The sequence below is a fragment of the Ursus maritimus genome, unplaced genomic scaffold (assembly GCF_017311325.1).
Source record: "Ursus maritimus isolate PB19 unplaced genomic scaffold, ASM1731132v1 scaffold_1, whole genome shotgun sequence".
Classification (NCBI taxonomy): Eukaryota; Metazoa; Chordata; class Mammalia; order Carnivora; family Ursidae; genus Ursus; species Ursus maritimus.
Window position 1 is genome coordinate 67,353,012 of NW_024423343.1, and position 17,505 is coordinate 67,370,516.

The following is a 17,505-nucleotide window of genomic DNA, read 5'->3' on the forward strand; positions in this document are numbered from 1 at the left end:
GGAAGGCTGAGCCTGGAAACTGTTGTGAGAGAGGAAGAGCACACTGTGGACTGTCCACAAAGGTTTGTTAAGTTTCTGAAGAATACTGAGAGAGAGAGAGCACTAAAACAATTAATGCAGGTCAAATCCCCTCACACGGAACTCCATGGGAAACTGCTATAATTTGAATGCTCCCCGTTAATGAAAATGGAGACTTCTATGAAATATTATGTAGTCATAAAAAATAATGAGATCTTGCTGTTTGCCACACATGGATGGACCTAGAGGATATAACACTAGGTGAAATAAGTCAACCAGAGAAGAACAAATACCATATGATTTCACCCATAGATGGAATTTAAGAAACAAGACAAATGAACAAAGGAAAAAAAAAAAGAGAGACAAAAAAACCAGACTCTTTTTTTTTATTTTTAAAGATTTTATTTATTTATTTCACAGAGAGAGAGAGAGAGAGAGACAGCGAGAGAGGGAACACAAGCAGGGGGAGTGGGAAAGGAAGAAGCAGGCTCCCAGGGGAATAGCCCGATGCGACGAGGCTTAATCCCAGGACCCTGGGATCAAGCCCTGAACCAAAGGCAGACGCTTAACGACTGAGCCACCCAGGCGCCCCAAAAAACCACACTCTTAAACATAGAGAACAAACCAGTGGTTGCCAGAGGGGAGGTGGATAGGGGAAAATAGATTAAGGTTAGAGTACACTTACCCTGATAAGCGCCGAGAAATGTATAGAATTGTTGAATCAATATATTGTACACCTGAAATTGATATAACACTGTGTATAATTATACTCAAATAAAAAAATAAATTAAAATAAGTAGACTTCTTATGAGCTCTAAAGTATAACTATTCCTTTAAAAACCTTAAATTGTAGCATCCAGAGGGGAAAATCTCTGGTAATAAAGTACTTAAGCATTTGAAGGTATTTATCTCTAAGGGGATTAGAGGTCTTCATCTAACTTCTGGAATTGATAGGCGAGAAGGAATTCTTTCCCTCTAGTCAAGATGCAGTCATTCTATGATTTTGCATTTCCTTGCTAACCGCAGAAGAAAATTTGTTCCATGATTAGTGAGCCTGTTCGTTTCCTCCTTATGTTTACGCTGCACCACGCTATCAGATACTCATTAGTTCTTTATTAAGACTGTCTATTAGATGAACACAAACTGAAAAAGAACATTAGTTCTTTTGCATAATCTAGAGTTGTGAATTATTACTGTATTCTGTATACTGGGACAAAAATATGAAGGAGGGGGTTACGTTTGGACGTAAGTCAGAATTTTTTCAACACCAAAATATTTCATATATTTCTTGGAATTCTTATTTTAACAGTGAATTAAAATTTTTACTGATCATTTTTATTCATTTTGTCTTAGCACTATTTATTCATACAGAATAGTTAAAAAATGTAAAGCAGTTCTTACTGAAATACATAGCCTTCAGTGAGATAAAGGAAGATTTCCTACACCCCTTCAACACAGTTCACCTCTGACTCAAAGAACACAATAAAGAGTCATTTCATAAAATGGTATTGACATTAGTGTTGATAGTAAATTAATATATTTTTTATAAATTATAAGACTCTATTTAATGACAGGGAACAAAATAAAATAGTGTCTTCTCTCATCAAGTACTGGTTTATTATAGCATGGAACATGGTATTATGTTTCTATTTTGCTGCTGTATTTAAAACAATATTTGAACTTAAGTTTTTCTTAATAACACTATGTTACTATTCTAATATCGATTTTATATTTGACACAGTATAGGATGTACTGTTTTATGGGTAAACCTTAGACATAGTGGGTTGAACTATATTAAATTGTCATACTGTCGATCACAAATAGTCAAGGATCAGCAATACCACATGGTTCAAGTCTGACCTTTACATTACATACCTGTTTTCTTATCCCTTTGCATTATCAGGAAGGGTTAGCAGTGGTCACCCAATCATTATGTGAATGCTTTAGAGAAAGAACATCTATATGGCATATACTCCATTAACCACTAATTAAAAGTACTTCACCCATACGTAAGCATTAACTTCCTACAGGGAGGACTGGGTAGAAAAGAGGTCCAGAAAACTGATCCTCCGTACGTTTGAGTTTGGTTCATGATTTCCACTAAAATAATAAAAGAGTCATTTGTTTTTTAGTAAATTTTGTGCTTGAATAAAACTTCAAAGGGAAATTGCTAAACATAAATGACCTACTTACTAAGCATCACTCTTCAAAACAATAGGGAGGACAGTTACTGAAAATTGTCTACCAGCAAAGCTTTCAATAGAGTATAGGAAAAAACAGAGGCTCTTCTTGGGAAAACAGGAAGATCCGTGGACTTTAATTGGAAAACCTGGTTTGTCTGGGCGGTTTGATTTCACTCCCCTCAAAAGTGAGAATGCCTTGGTCACTCCTCTTTCAAAGCAGCTGTCTGGCCTAGAGAGGACAGCAGGACATAAGAGGCAGAGATACAGACGCGATGCGTTCTTGAGCCTCTGAGATCCAGGAAGGAGCTTACAGCTGTCAGGTGGCGGTCTCTGGAGGGCCGAGGGCTGTCGCAGTTTGCCACCAGAGCTAGCATATCAGGAGTTGCACAAAATCATTGGGTAGAAAGAAACTCTTGCCACTTATACCTTTTATGAATTGTATTTATCTAAAATTCTGCATGTGTTTAGCAATACAAGTATCTTGAATTTTTGCATGTGTTTTGTCCATATGTGCATTCTTAGTTCCTGAAAACCCTGAGAAAGAAAAAGAAAGGTTATAAATAGGAATGAGAAGATCTGGTCCCTGCCCACAAAGTGTGTGCATTCTTGGGCAGAAAAGATGAACCTATAAGAAAGAGTTAGAGATTACATCTCTGTTCACCATCATCCTCCTGCCGCAAGGCATTGGTCACTACAACACACTTACGTGGCACCTGCCTTCCGAGGGCCCAAGCGCTGCCTGCAGGACAAACTGCTGAAGAGGATCCTCCTCCCAGACCCTCCCAGCCAGTGACTCCAGCTGGGAAGCCAATCCAGTCCCTTCTTCCTAATCATAAGCTCCTCTGTCTTCGGGACCTACCTTAACCTTTGTCGTGGTGGGGCGATACTTCAGAAACCGTAGTGGGAAAATTAAAACAATGCTAGTGAAAAATGATTCTTCTTCTTCTTTTTTTAAGATTCATTTGTTTATTTGTCAGAGAGAGAGAGAGCACAAGCAGAGGGAGCAACAGGCAGGTAGAGGGAGAAGCAGGCTCCCTGCTGAGCAAGGAACAAGATGTGGGACTCGATCCCAAGACCCTGGGTTCATGACCGGAGCTGAAGGCAAACACTTAACCAAAGAGCCACTCAGGCATCCTGTGAAAAATAATTCTAATGACAAGTCCACTCCCATTTGTGGAGACTACCACGTGCTCTTTGGAAATGTTTTACTTATTTCCCCTCCCTCTTTAATCTTTAAATCCTACTTCTCAAGTGCTGCTCCAAAAAGACCATCAGGCAGAGCCTGGGTGGGCAACCCGCTCTCTCTACTGCACCAACGTGTGTCTGTCCAGTGTTAGCTGCCGCATAACCCAGAGGCTGGAACAGAAAATGCTTGTTTGCATGACCACAAAATTCTGAACTGCCCCCGCCCCCACCCTACTCAAAGTTTTCAAAGTTTCTAGAGAAATTCTGCAATGCATTTTAGTAAAAATCTTTTGGGACTTTAAATCTACGGAAAAAGAAAACTGCCAAATATACCGACTACCCCTGAAACTCCATCACTACCCTTGGACCCTTTCCCCCTCTTCCTGTGTCACGTGCCACTTGAGGATATTCTTTTATAAGGGTTTGCTGAAGCCCAGGCTGTCTAGAAAAGTTGTCCTCTCCTCTCTGCCTCAGCTCCTCAAAGGGCGGTTTGAGATTATTGCCTGTACATTCCTTTCTTCCTGCGAACATCTGTTCAACATCCTTCAGACTGAAACCTGTTAGTGCATGGACCTTCGGGGCTCTGTAATAGTGACCCACAGCTTTTTCCTCTCACAACTATTTTTAGCCTTGGAGATTTTTCAACATTTTAGTCATTTTCATGTCTCTGCTTATTCTCCTCATTTCTCCATGTTGTGTAATATTCCTTTGAGCTATCTTTTTCCAAGGAACTCAAAGAACTCGATGATTCAGCCCTCTGCCCACATACCCGCATGAGGCAGGAGGCTCTCCTCCCTGCTTATCTGAGGCACAAAATCGTTTGGCTCCAGTTCAGCTCTGTTTTTCCAGCTGTCTAGCAGCAGCTGACCGGATTTTTTTATACACACTGAAAACTGACATGAAGCAAAGTGTGCTGGGGAGTGTAGGGTGGATGCAGGGTCTCAAAAAAGCACAGAGTCAAAATAGCATCTTAGAACTCAGAGAGGCAGTGAACCTACGCAGAAAGACAAGCTTGACGATTTTATTATGTGCCAGGTACCAGGCCAGCTGCTGGAAACAAACAGAATAAAACCCAGTCCTTGGCCCTTCCGAAGGGAGGGACACAAATGAATTAGCATTTATTCATTCAGTGAGTCTGTAAACACATTATGAGCTGCTATTACATGCCAGAATTTATTCTAGGCCCTGAGAGTACATCAGTGAACAACATAGACAAAATCCTTGGAGAACACTGGATACAAAAATGCATAGTAGATAATTAGATGGACTGGAGTCGGACCTGTTGGGTCCACATGCTGGCTGTGCAATACCGGGAGGAACGTTTGCCTCTCCGTGTGTCATCTGTAAAGTAGGGGTGTTAACAGTACCTACGGCAGAGGGTTGTGGGAAGATTACATGAGCTGATACAAGTAAAAGAACCTAGAAGAATCTCTAGTACGTAACATGGGGTCCGTAGTCTTAGCTGTTATTACATGAGATGATGTGAAAATTAATTAAAGGAAGTCTTGTTTAGATCGGAGCTGGAAGGCTGGCGGGGGGAGCTTGCACGACCTACCGCTCCTCATCACTGGCAGACGAAGAGGAAGAGACGTACCTTGCACTTCCGTGGATACTACTTTACCAGCTCCCATCACCCCCTCAACAGTCCAACCATCGAGAGACTGTGCAACTCAGCCAAGGAAGGGCCACTGTAGTTCGAACTCCCAGTTTACTCCAACAGATTTTTCTGTTTATTAAGCCCCTCGCAAGAGCCCCCTTTCCTCTATAAAAGTGTTTCTCTCCTTTGTTCTGAAGACTTGCCTATGGTTTTGCCATAGCTAGCGGTCTCCAATGGCAATTCTCTACTAAGCCCAAATAAACCCATTCTTGCTTGTAAAGTAACCGACAGGGTTTGGGGTGTGTGTGTGTGTGTGTGTGTGTGTATGTGTGTGTGTGTTTAAGATGAACGATACTTACATTACAGAGTGAGAGCATTTTGTTAAAAGAAGGGAGGCATGAGGCTCCCTGAGAGCACAGAGGCAAAGCACCTCCCTCGGAGGGATGGTGAACAGAGCTTCTCAGAGGAGCTCGACACCCCAGTCCAGAAGGTTGACTAGGATTTAGCCCGATAAAAAATGAAAGCATTGTGTTTGAAGATTTGGAAGCGAAGGAGAGAGCAACAATGCTTGGAAGTGCACCTAACTTAGTGTAGGTGGGGGAGGTTGGCAGAAGAGGTAAGAAGGAAGGTGAAGCAGAGATCAGATCATGTAAAGGAACTCCGGCTTTATCCTTCAGCAGGAGAAGCCATTAACTGTAAACAGGAAAGTGACAGAGGCTGCACAGGAGTGAAAGCACACAAGGAGAAGCCAGTCAGAGGAGGGAGGCTGCTGCAATACTAGGATGGGAAGAGAGGAAGCCCTGAACTAACCGGATGGTCTTGAGCTTAGAGCTCAAGTGGACAAATAACAGAGATATTAAAGAGGCCGATGTGTCAGGCCAGGCATGAGTAGACACCTGGGTTTCTGGCTTGGGCGATGTGGCAGGTGTGACCTCTCCCTGAGGTGGGGCCGGATGGAGAAGGGTCAAACTTGGTGTTTGGGGGGCCGTTGGGGAGTGAGCATGCGCGGTGCCAGCAGTAATGAATGATTCACTTACTGTTGGCTACATTGCCCCTGATAGGCTTCCGAGTGAGCCAGGCTGGGATACCCGGGAGCTCAGCATCCAGCAGAGAAAACCCAACTAAAGAGATAGGCGCAGAAATCATCAACATGGAAAGCTTCTGGGAGTAGCTGAAATTACTCATTTATTATCTCATTAAATCTCCACAACTCTGTGAAGTAGGTTAAGAAAAAGACCCACGGGCATATAATAATTGGATGACAGACCCAGGCTTGTCTGACTTTCAAATCTTCAGTCTTTCCTCTTCTCCACGCTGCCTTCTGGGTGGTAAGTCGAGTGGCTGGAAGAAGCAGTTGTTTCTGTGTTCATGGTTTTGGTACGTTGCTGAGTTCACTCCAGATGAACCCTGCTGGAGTTTCTGGAAATACAAATAATAACAAAACATGTCTGCCACCGTCAAAGCAGGGTAAGAGAGACAGAAAGACAACTGTCCTTTTGATATCATAGGGTAGAGGCAGAGGGTATATTTGCCACCACTTTTGAGAGTCAGGAAGGGGTTTGGCCTCAAAAGTCTCCATAAAAGTGTAGGTCCAATCATATCTCCTCATCAGAATAAATGGAGTTTGAGACTGGAGAAACGGGTGGAGAGGTGGGGCCTCTGCCTGAGGGAACTTGTTTGGAGGAGAGATTATGCAAGGGGATACTTGGCATAGAAGGGACAATGAAAAGAGAAGACAGTAGGCCCCGGGAGGGAAATAGAAAGAAGGGCTCCTAGGGCACTGTCACACTCGAAACATCAGTTCCATAGCTCAACATTCACATGGCCTCTGGGAATTCCAATATTCTTCCCCAGGCTCCCTGCAAAAAAATACTTTTGGGGGGTCAGTAAAGCCCAGTCATCTCTGGAATTTGGTCTTGGATTTTGCTGGCAAGCTTGGATGGATTAGCAATTGTAAACTCATTTGTAAACACTCTGATCTCCGTTTGGGGCCTGACTTGTTCACTGTGAGATTCCCAGTACACTGCCTGGCAAAGTAGCATTTCAATATTACGAACCTTGATTGAGTTAAAGCTAAATGTAAATAAATAGTTATAGTCAGACTATCAAAAAGTTTTTCTAAAATATATATTGTAAATCTATATAACAGATTTACCATGTTGAAGTTTTTTGTCTTGCTAGTAGAAGCCAGAGCCCTGAGCTGCCCATTGAGGAACCTCTGATGGCAATATTCATGGCCATCATCTAGTTTCTGTCCAAAAGACTTTGGGTGGTCTTTGCAATGTTACTCATAACCACATGACCTGATTTAGAATCAATCTTCCTTTAAAAAGAATGCCACAGACCCAAAATGGAACCACATAAACCAAGTTACCAAACCAAGACTTAATATCTAATCTAATTGCAGTTCCAACGTCCTCCAGAAATGCAGTCTTCATGGGACAGTTGGGAATTTTCTGATCAGCACCAATCAGGTAAACTGTCACATGGGCTCACCATCCCCGAAAGGGAAGTGAGGTGATCCACTTCAAAAGTTCCCCTGTCCTTCCCCCTAAGAGGTGGTTACCTCACTTGGAACAATCCTCTCTTTTTCTTTTGTTAATAACTTCCTTGTTCCACCCTCCTTCCTCTAAAGACATTCCATTATGTACAACTTCTAGGAGCTTCCTTCTACCTGCTAGATGGGATGCTGCAGGATTGATGCATTGTTTAATAAAGCCAATTAGATCTTCCACTTTACTCAGTTGAATTTTGTTTTTAACACTTCTAATCAAATTCATAATCCATTGTTTCTTGTGAAATAGTTTATAGTTTGCCTGCCAACATATTAATGGTAACACACTGCTGGATGTGATGAAAAGTCTTAACTAGAAAGAGATAAACATTTGGGTTTTTTGTTTTTGTTTTAAGAGAGAAACATTTGTAATGAAATCTTCAAGAAACAGTCACTTGAGCACTGAACCTTTTCCTAGGCACCATCAGAGTCAAAGTTAATATTTAAGTATTTAACAAACTCTGTAGTCATGTATTTTTCTATGGAAGACTCCTATTGAGTGACTTAGCTAAGTTTTCTAGCACTTGCCTCTACTTCCAAACCTCTTTGAATATTATAGCTGCGACAGTCAAATGGCCACAGAATGTAGACATGTCATTCAAATTATTAAGATACCGTGGCTGATAAAGGACTAGACAAATGATGTGATAACAGCCTTTGGGGTACTCAAAGAAAACAAAAACCAAGGAATAAGGTATGCTCGCTGCTGAAATACTGGAACAGAAAATGAAAGAATTATTATTTCTGGTGTCTTTTTAAACATGTAAGGTCTTCGATGGCTACACCTTCATTCCATATTATGGAAATAAACAAAGACCACCCAAATAAAAACAATCAAAGGTTATTTTTTCGGAACCTAATATAGTGACGGAGTCATCCACCATCACTTGGCATTTGGATTCAAAGGCAGGCAGGGGACTGGGAGTGCTTTATGGGTTTAAAAAAAAAAATTCAGGGGGACTTCAGGTATGCTCTGATTGGAAATTATTGGCATGGGAAAAGAGGAGGCAGGCTAGAAGTGGAATATCTTGCAAGATTGGATTGGGAGCATAGTAATCTTTTCTTTTTTTTTTCTTTTTTTGGTTAGTTCCAAGTTAGAAACCTGACCACACTGGGCAGGTTGCTGTGGAGGCTGTGACTCAGAATCCAATTGTCATATGTGGTCTGGCCATTACCTGTGTGCATATGCAGCTTCTCAGCATTCAGATTTCAGAGATTAGCTTTCCCAGAAGGAGCTCAGTGTAGCTATCACCTGCTGGAACCAGCGCTCCAAAGGAGGAATGACAGCCTGCGGATCCCTGGTAATTGCCACATTCGAGTCGGAACCGTGTATTAACTATACAGCAAGCACTCTCAATGAGGCAATATCAACACGAAGGAGTGGTTCTTGGGGGCAAAAAAAAATATTTTGCTCTTCTTATATATAAAGCACAGATATATAGAGAACATATAGTACATAAAGAAACATACAGTGTATTTGTGTATTTGTGGTCTTTAAGTGTCATAGGGAGTTGGTTAGAAAAAAAATACCTAAAAGAGTAAAACCAGTCTGGAGTGGGGAAGGGTAGAGAATTAAAAAAAAAAAAAATCGAAAAACAGGTTTTAGAGCCTTTGTAAATACTTCTACCTAAAACTATTCTTTCCTGCCCACAGAGCCAAAGAGCATCCGACCATTCTTCTTAGACTACATTTACCTTGAAGTTTCTGGCTCTTCAAATTTTTTCCCAGTTGGTTTAGTTTCTGTTTGAAATATTACAACTACTGTCCTTTCTTTTCTCAAAGCATGGGGAATATCACCAGAATAAAGCTCTCTGCATACACCCATAGCAAAGACTCCCGTGTGGTATCATTAAGAAGATCCAATTTTCCACGGAGTATTCTTTTCCATGCCATATCTCCTTTATGAAGAGCAGCTCAAGCAGCAGAAACCAGATGCCAGTCCAGAAAGTCTATGATGAGAGGAATGAAATTGAACTCCACCATCTTGGCAAGAAAAAGGAGAGTCATAAATGAAGAATTTTAAACTGTATGCTTAAGCCGCTAAAATTACATGATAAATTGGGGCGCCTGGGTGGCTCAATTGGTTAAGCCTCCAACTCTTGATTTCAGATGGGGTCATGATCTCGGGGTCCTGGGATCCAACCCCATGTTGGGCTCCCTCTCAGCGGAGAGGCTGCTTCTCCCTCTGCCCCGTTCCCCGCTCACTCATGCACAGGTACTCTCTCTCAATAAATACATAAAATCTTTAAAATAAATAAATAAATAAATAAAATTGCATAATAAACTTTGAACTACTCTGAATAAAAAGAAATGACTGTCCACTTAAAAATGGTTAAGATGATAAATTTTGTGTTATATATCTTTTACCACAATTAAAAAAAAAAAAGAAATGATGGACTTATTTTTCATGCTAGTCCAATACAAGCATGAACTCATTTCTCCCCCTTTATTATTGTGATCCAGAAAACAGTACACAACAAAATCGGGAAGCCCTCTAACATAGGATTTTCTGGTTATGTGATTTACCACTCAGAAGAGAATAGGTGGTCCCGCCCATGGCCAATGACATCTCTCCTTTTAGTTTAGTTCGGAGCCCTTAGCCATGATCTACTGATCCTTGCTCCCTCTTCCCTTCCATTGTAGCAACCATGGCCTCCCCTGGCCCCTCCACTCTACCACTGACTCCAGCCTCACAAACGTGCATCACCAGCAGCACACCCACCACGTGGTTAAAGTTTGGAAATACTGAGGAGGAGAGGTCATCCTAGCCACAGCCACTTTGTGAGAATGTGGGTCTAAGGATCTTAAACATATTTGCTCATGAAGTCCTAGAATTATTTCTTACGTAGGGGACTAAAATAAGCACATTCTCCAAATTAAAACAACAAAAACAAAAACACAAAACACAGACTAGCCAAAGGACACCAACAACAGAAGAGCACAGAAGTCTTCTCCTGCTTTGGCTGGTGTCTGGTCTAACAGGTAGTGAGAGGCCTCTCCTGACCACCAAGTGTGACCAGAACCCCTTCTTTAGTATGACTGATAACTGGGGTAAGGAAAACACCCCAAACCACAGCTGAGAAACAGTTTTTAGAGAGTTACAGTGAAGTGCAAATCAACATGATGAAATTCTTTTATGACAAGCTTCACAATTAATTTTACAACATGGAGCTTATTGACCTTCGTCCCCGCTCTAGATGTTCTTCTCTCACCCATCCAGCGTATACTACTGCCTGCTTCTCACAGCTGAAGTTCAAGGATGACCTGGTTCCTTTCCCTGGCGAAAACTTGTAGTGGCTTCCTAGGATGTACTGAATATTGAATTTGAGCCTGAAGAATATTCCACAACTGACCTTTATTTCCCAACACTCTCAAACACCCTACATCCCGGTAAAACGAAACCAGGTAGATATTTCCTGAAGATCCTCCAACTTTCTCATTCAGCCCTGGTGTGCAGTTATTCTTTTGGCCCCAAATTTCTTCTTTTCATATATCTAAGTCCATAGAATTATTCAGCTAGCCATCTATCTTTTATATATCTCTTGGTAGAACTCAATTTTGTTGTAAATAGCTTCCATCTAGAACACGAGCAGAATAATCTTCCAAACTACAGCTGGTAGGGAAAGCAGAAAATTGAACAGAAACAGATGGGGTCAATGTTGAAGGTATCTGTAAAGTGAGTTTTAATCTGAATTTTAAAGGAGGTGAGATGTGAGCTTTGGCTTGGACAGTAGGAGCTCATTCCCAGATAAGTGGGGCAGATTAAGTGGAGGGTAGGTGTCCACTGAGCAAAAGAACAAATAAAAACTTTTGTACTTACTTAACTTATCCTCCAGAGCCGAGGCCAAGGAAGAAAATCTGTTCAGTTCCCTCACCACGCCGTCTGCCCTCGCCAAGCTCCCTCTCTCCCTCCTTTCTACATGTTGAGATCTCAGTTCTTCCATGACTCTGGTTCCAACCACCAAGAACACAGACAGAGATTGGAGATATTTTTTCTTCGCTTATCATTTCATGTTTTAATTTTTTCAACACATTGTCTACTGCTGTGTTCTGAGCATTTCCCTAGGCCCGGGAAGAATGAAGGATGGAAGAAAACAATAAAGGAATAAATGGCACATTTCCAGTCTTTATGAGGAGATGATTTAGCAAATAATACACACTTAATGGTGTTGGGCTGTTTATTTGGTTATTTTTCATTTGGACCCTCCCATTCATTCCTCAATCTTATCTGCCCTGCCCAGTACCTTATGTGGCTGACCCCACAGAGAGCACGCGGCATTATCCAGGCTCCTTCGCCCTCTGCCGTTAGTAGGGTTCAGCCAGTATCAGCAAGCTATTGAAGAGAAGTAGGAGAAAGGGACCAAAGTATTTATTCCTTCTGCTTTTATCTAGTCTGTGCTGCAGTCTGACATTGGCTCCATCTTTGCAAGCCAATAGCTCTCTCTAGGTGACCCCCCCCCCACTCAAGGTTCTTAAAAAGGGTTAGTCCCAGGGGCTAATAAATAAATAAAATCTTAAAAAAAAAAAAAAGGGTTAGTCCCGTATCCCCTGCAGGGAAAACATGGTAACCAGGGTGTTTTACCTGCAATGATGGTGGTTCACTCATCATGAGGTACTTAAGATTGAAGGAGATGGGCAGCATCCTAAACTAGGGCTGGATTTAAGCAGTCAGAAAAAATCTAGGTGTGGGGCAGAAATCTCCCTTAAGTTCCACAATAGAAATTCATGGCCTCTTATCACGTTTGAGACTCAAACCAGTGCATTCTCAAACCAGAACACCATGTTTAAAATGAAGGCCAGATCTTTTGGAGGAAGGAGCCTGCAGTTTCACCACACTGAATATCTCAAGTCTTCTTCCAAGTCTTCCGCGGGAGGACACGTGATGTAGTTAACTTTGCAAATGAAGGGACATGCTCAGACCTCCCAGGAGTTATTCAACACTGGCCCTAGGTTTATACTCTTTTCTATGGAACTAAAACACCACTCTGGTCCAGTGGTGTCTCAGTTTCCTCTCGCTGCTATAATAAATTGCTACAAACCTGGGGGCTGAGCCAACACAAATGTGTCATCTTACAGTTCCGGAGGTCAGGAGTCTGAAAAAGGTCCTACTGGGCTAACGTCGAGGTGCCAATCAGAGGGGCATTCCTTCTAGAGGCTCCAGGGGAGATTTCCTTCCCTGGCTTTTTTCAGCTTCTAGAGTCTGCATTCCTTTTTTGTTTGTTTGTTTTTAAGATTTTACTTTTATTTATTTTGACAGAGAGACAGCCAGTGAGAGAGGGAACACAAGCAGGGGAGTGGGAGAGGAAGAAGCGGGCTCTCAGCAGAGGAGCCCGATGTGGGACTCGATCCCGGAACGCGGGGATCACGCCCTGAGCCAAAGGCAGACGTTTAACAACTGGGCTACCCAGGCGCCCCTAGAGTCTGCATTCCTTGGTTCATGAAGAGACATTAGAGTAAGGAAGGCCAAGTGGAACTGTCCTGGAACTGTCCCTCCTCCACATCCACATGGTAAAATCAAAAGTAATACCACATCCCTGGGCGAGTACAGAGATTAGTGTCACTACCTAAGAACCCAAAAAATGCAAGAATGCTCGTTCTCTATCCTATACTCAATGAATTTCCCTGTTCAGCCAGTGCAAAAGAAAGATGAATTGTGGAAAATAATGAACAGTCCCAGCTGCCCTTTCCAGGGTGGTAAGTTTACTGGGCCCAACAATACAGTCCTAGGATCTGGGTGCTATTAACCTAACGAATACTTTTTTTCTGGATCTAATTGATAGGACCGTCCAAAAGAGTTTGTCTTCACTTAGAAGGGTCAGCAGTGTAGTTTTACCATCTTACTTCAGAGCTATGTCAACTCTCTTGCTCTCTGTCATAGTATGGCCTCCTGGGATCTTGATCATCTGGAAATTCCATGGAACATCACACTGGTCCACCATATGGGTAACGTTATGCTAATTGGACCTCAAGTACAATAAGTAGCAATTTCCTTATGTCCTATAGTAAGACAAATATGGCCACAGGGTCGAGGGTAAATTCCATGAAAATTGTGCAGTTTCAAGGAGTTCAGTAGTCTAGAGCGTGTCAGCCTACCCCCTCTAGAGTGAAAGATAAGTCACTGTCCCTTGTCTGCCCACCACGAAGAAGAACAATGTTTGCCAGAACTCTTCAGATTTTGGAGAAACAATATACCACAACTGGGTGGGCTTCTCTTACCCCTTTGCTCAGTAGCCTCTAAGCCTGTCTGTTTTGAATGGAGCCTGGAGCAAGAGAGGGCTCCCAAGTTGAGGCTGCCCTGATGGTTGGATCTTAATGACCTCACAGACGCAATAGTTATTAGACACGTCTGTGGCGGCCGGAGATACTGTACAAAGCCTCCGACAAGCCCCAAGAAGAGAATCACAGAGTATATGCCTGGGATTTTTAGAACAAAGTCATGCCCTCTTTGCCAATTTATTAGTTATCTATTCATGTGTAAAAAAAATACTCCCAAAACTTTGGGGCCCATCTTAGACTTTGGCTATGGTAGTCAACAATTATTCACCATATAAAAATCAATTTCTCTCTTTCTAGAGGGCCCTAGTAGAGAAAGAAAGCACGATCATGGAACGCCAAGCTTATTAGTTGGCTTGGGCTGCTATCTGTACCAAGGTACCCTAAACTGGCTGCTTACACAACAGAAACGTATTGTCTCACAGTTCTGGAGGCTGGAAGTCTCGGACCGAGGGATCAGCAGGGTTGGCCCCTTCTAAGTCTATGAGAGAAGGACCTGTTCCAAGTTTCTCTCCTTGGCTTAGGGATGGTCATCAACTTGTGTCTTCCTACTTCATCTTCTTTCTGTGCATGTCTGTCTCTGTGTCCAAATTTCCCCTTCTTATAACCAGTCATGTTAGATTGGGGCCCATCCTAAGTATTTCTTTTTAATCCAATTACTTTGTAAAGACCCTATTTACAAATAAGGTCACTTTCTGAAATACTGGGTATTAGGACTCCACCATGTCTTTTCTGGAAGAGCAGCATCCCATTATTAAGTGAAAATAGTATTTATAATATAAGGCAGAAGAGCCTAACTGGTCCAGCAGGCACAAGAAAAGCACGTGAGCAGAGAGCTTAGGCTACAGGACGGCTTCCTCAATGCTTCCCTGTCTCTCCTGCAGTACACACCTGTAGCTTCATAGGGAGTTCTAGCTAGCCAGGCAACAGGAAGGAAGAGCCAGCCTTGTGCAAAAATGAGCTGGCACCCATCCTAAGTGGATGGCTGCTGCATCACAGCCCCGCTCAGGAATGCCCTGAAATATGGTAGGAAGAGAAATCTTCCTAAGGGACAGAACTTTTATTACAGCTGTTTTTCCATTTTGTCTGGAAAGAGAGATGGCCTGATACAAGATCACACTGACTCATCGGTGGTGGCTAATGTGTTGGCCAGCTGGTTCCTTAGGGACTTGGAAAAAACAAGACTGAAAGACTGGTGATAAAGAAGTTGGGGTAGGGGAGATTTGGGAAAGAATATCTTGAAGTGTTTCCACTTGGGAAGGTATTTGTGTCTCGTAGAATACCCTCCAGAGACCAAGATTATCTGTCCCATGGATGTCAGCCAACCTCCCTCCAGATTCCCCTTGCTGAATGTCCAGTGCCCTGGTACAGACACGGAAGTTAAGCATGGGCTCAGCTGCATTGCCTTCCCTACTGGAGGCTAATGTGACTTGCGGCTTCCCTCCCCCATTGCTTTGTGTACAAACCGGTGAGAGCAGAGGCAAACACTGAGCCCCCAACCTGGCCCCATTCCCTGTAGTCCTTCGATGGCTCTTTTCACAGCCCCAGCTCACAGGCTCCAGTAGCCCTACTGACTCACCTTCTGAGCAGCTGGGAAAAGGAGGAGTGGATGGATTCAAGATATACTTGTAAAGGCAGATTTGGGAGAAATTGATGGCCAATGACTATAGTAGGAGAATGGAGAAGAAAACCTGAGATGACTGAAGTTTTCAGTTTTTGTGAATGGTGAGCGGGAACACTTTGAATGAAGACACATGATCAGAGAAGGGCAGGGAGAAACTGACAAAGGAGGTGAAGAGTTCAGTTTGAGCCTCTGGAGGTGGGTGTGGGTAATATGTAGGTATCATGAGCAACCAGTGGTCAAGAGGGGAAACGATCCCTGAGTTTAGAAGCAAAGTCAGCACTTGAGATAAAGGATGAAAACTTGAATTTATTCATAACCATGTGTTAATGTACCACAGGACTTTGCATGTTTAATCTTTTATCTCTAACTATGGACACAGAGACTGCTTTTCAGCTGTAGTGAACCCAAGTTGAAGAGGCCTTTAGGGGGCTGGAAGTACTTATCCTCAAGAAAGGAAGCAAGCATAGAGAGAACTTAAAGGCAAATGTTTACCAGAGTATTTTATACTGAAAGTGCCAAATGCACAGACCTCATCTGTCTTGTCCCACTTCTCTCTCTCCAGCGACTAGAAGAGGGTCTGGCACCTTGCAGTCACTCAAATATTTGGGGAGTGGGCAGAATAAATGGGAATAAATGCCAAACTGGAGAGAAAGAAGGAAGGAAGGAAGGAAGGAAGGAAGGAAGGAAGGAAGGAAGGAAGGAAGGAAGCTACTGGGTAGGAAGGGAGGGAGGAAGGAAGGAACCCACAGGGCACAGTGGGGAGCTGCGGAAGGGAGAAGCCACATTTAATCTTTTTCTACTCTCTAAACTCTCTTTGCAAGACTGAAAGATGAGAAGCTATGTGACGTGATGGTTAAGAACATGGACTCTGAATTCAAGCTCCTAGCTGAGCGACTTGGACAAGTGACTTAACCTTTCTGTGCCTAGGCTTTCTCCCTATAAAATAAACACAATAAATGCTTAGAGCAGCTCCCGAGAAAAAGTAAGTTCCACATAAGTATTATTGTTATTTTTGGCATCTTGATGAGAAGGTAAACCTGCGAGACAAGCTGGAAATGCCCTGCGGAGGGTGAATTCAGATACTTAGCCTTTAAGCACCATTCTCAAAGGAACAATCACCTTTTCTTTCCCTTTGCCTTCCAGAAGCTTTAAACACAACACTACTTCCCAACAGACTTTCACTAGCAAAAGACAGAGGCCTGGGTTTTAGTTGGGCTGCCGGCAGTGAGCCGTGAGTTAGTTTGCAGACCCCATGGGAGCCGAGCGCCAAGGTCCCTTTCCGCGAGGGCGGACCACCGCGTGCGCGCCGGGTGCCAGGCGCAGGCTCACCCCGGCTCGGCTCTCGCAACCCCGCCCGCGCGTCCCGGGGGCCCTGCGCCCTGCGCGCCCCGGCTGCCGCCCCGCGCCCGGCACACGGGGGAGGTGCCTCTCGGGCGCCCTCCGGCCGGGATGCCAGTGCCCGGCGCCCGGCGCCCGGCGCGCCTTCGCCCGCAGCCTACCCGCGCGGCCTTTATACCGAGCGGGCTGGGCGCTCACTAATGTTTAACTCGGGGCAGAAACTTGGGAGCGCCGAGTGACTCTGAGGCCCCGAGCGGCGGAGCTGGACGCGCGTCTCTGCGGCTCGCCTGACTTCTGCCTGCGCTCCTGCTCCGAACACTCAGTTCCGGGCACAAGCCGACGATGAAGGTGAGTGAGGAGCGCCTTTCCCGAACCCCAGGGTCGAGTCGTAGGTGCTTCTTCACCAGACTCTCCCCCCAAATTGACCCCGAAGCTCGAGGAACGGGACCAGGAGCTCCCGTTCGGCGGAAGCTCCAGGGCCACCCTCTGACAGGTGAAGGGACGTCCCAGAGCCCCCGCCTGGTGCTCGGCCCCCCGGGGTTTCTGCTAGAACCCGGCGCCAAGCCTGGGAGGACGCAGAGAGCCCCCCCCCCCATAAAAAGCACGCTCGAACCCTCACTTGGCTTCTGACGTGCAGGACACCGTAGAGAAGCAAACGCTAATGTGCTCAGATGCCACAAGTTCAAGGGCAACCGCTCTTGCTACCTCCGCACTCCTCTCAGCTCACTGTGCC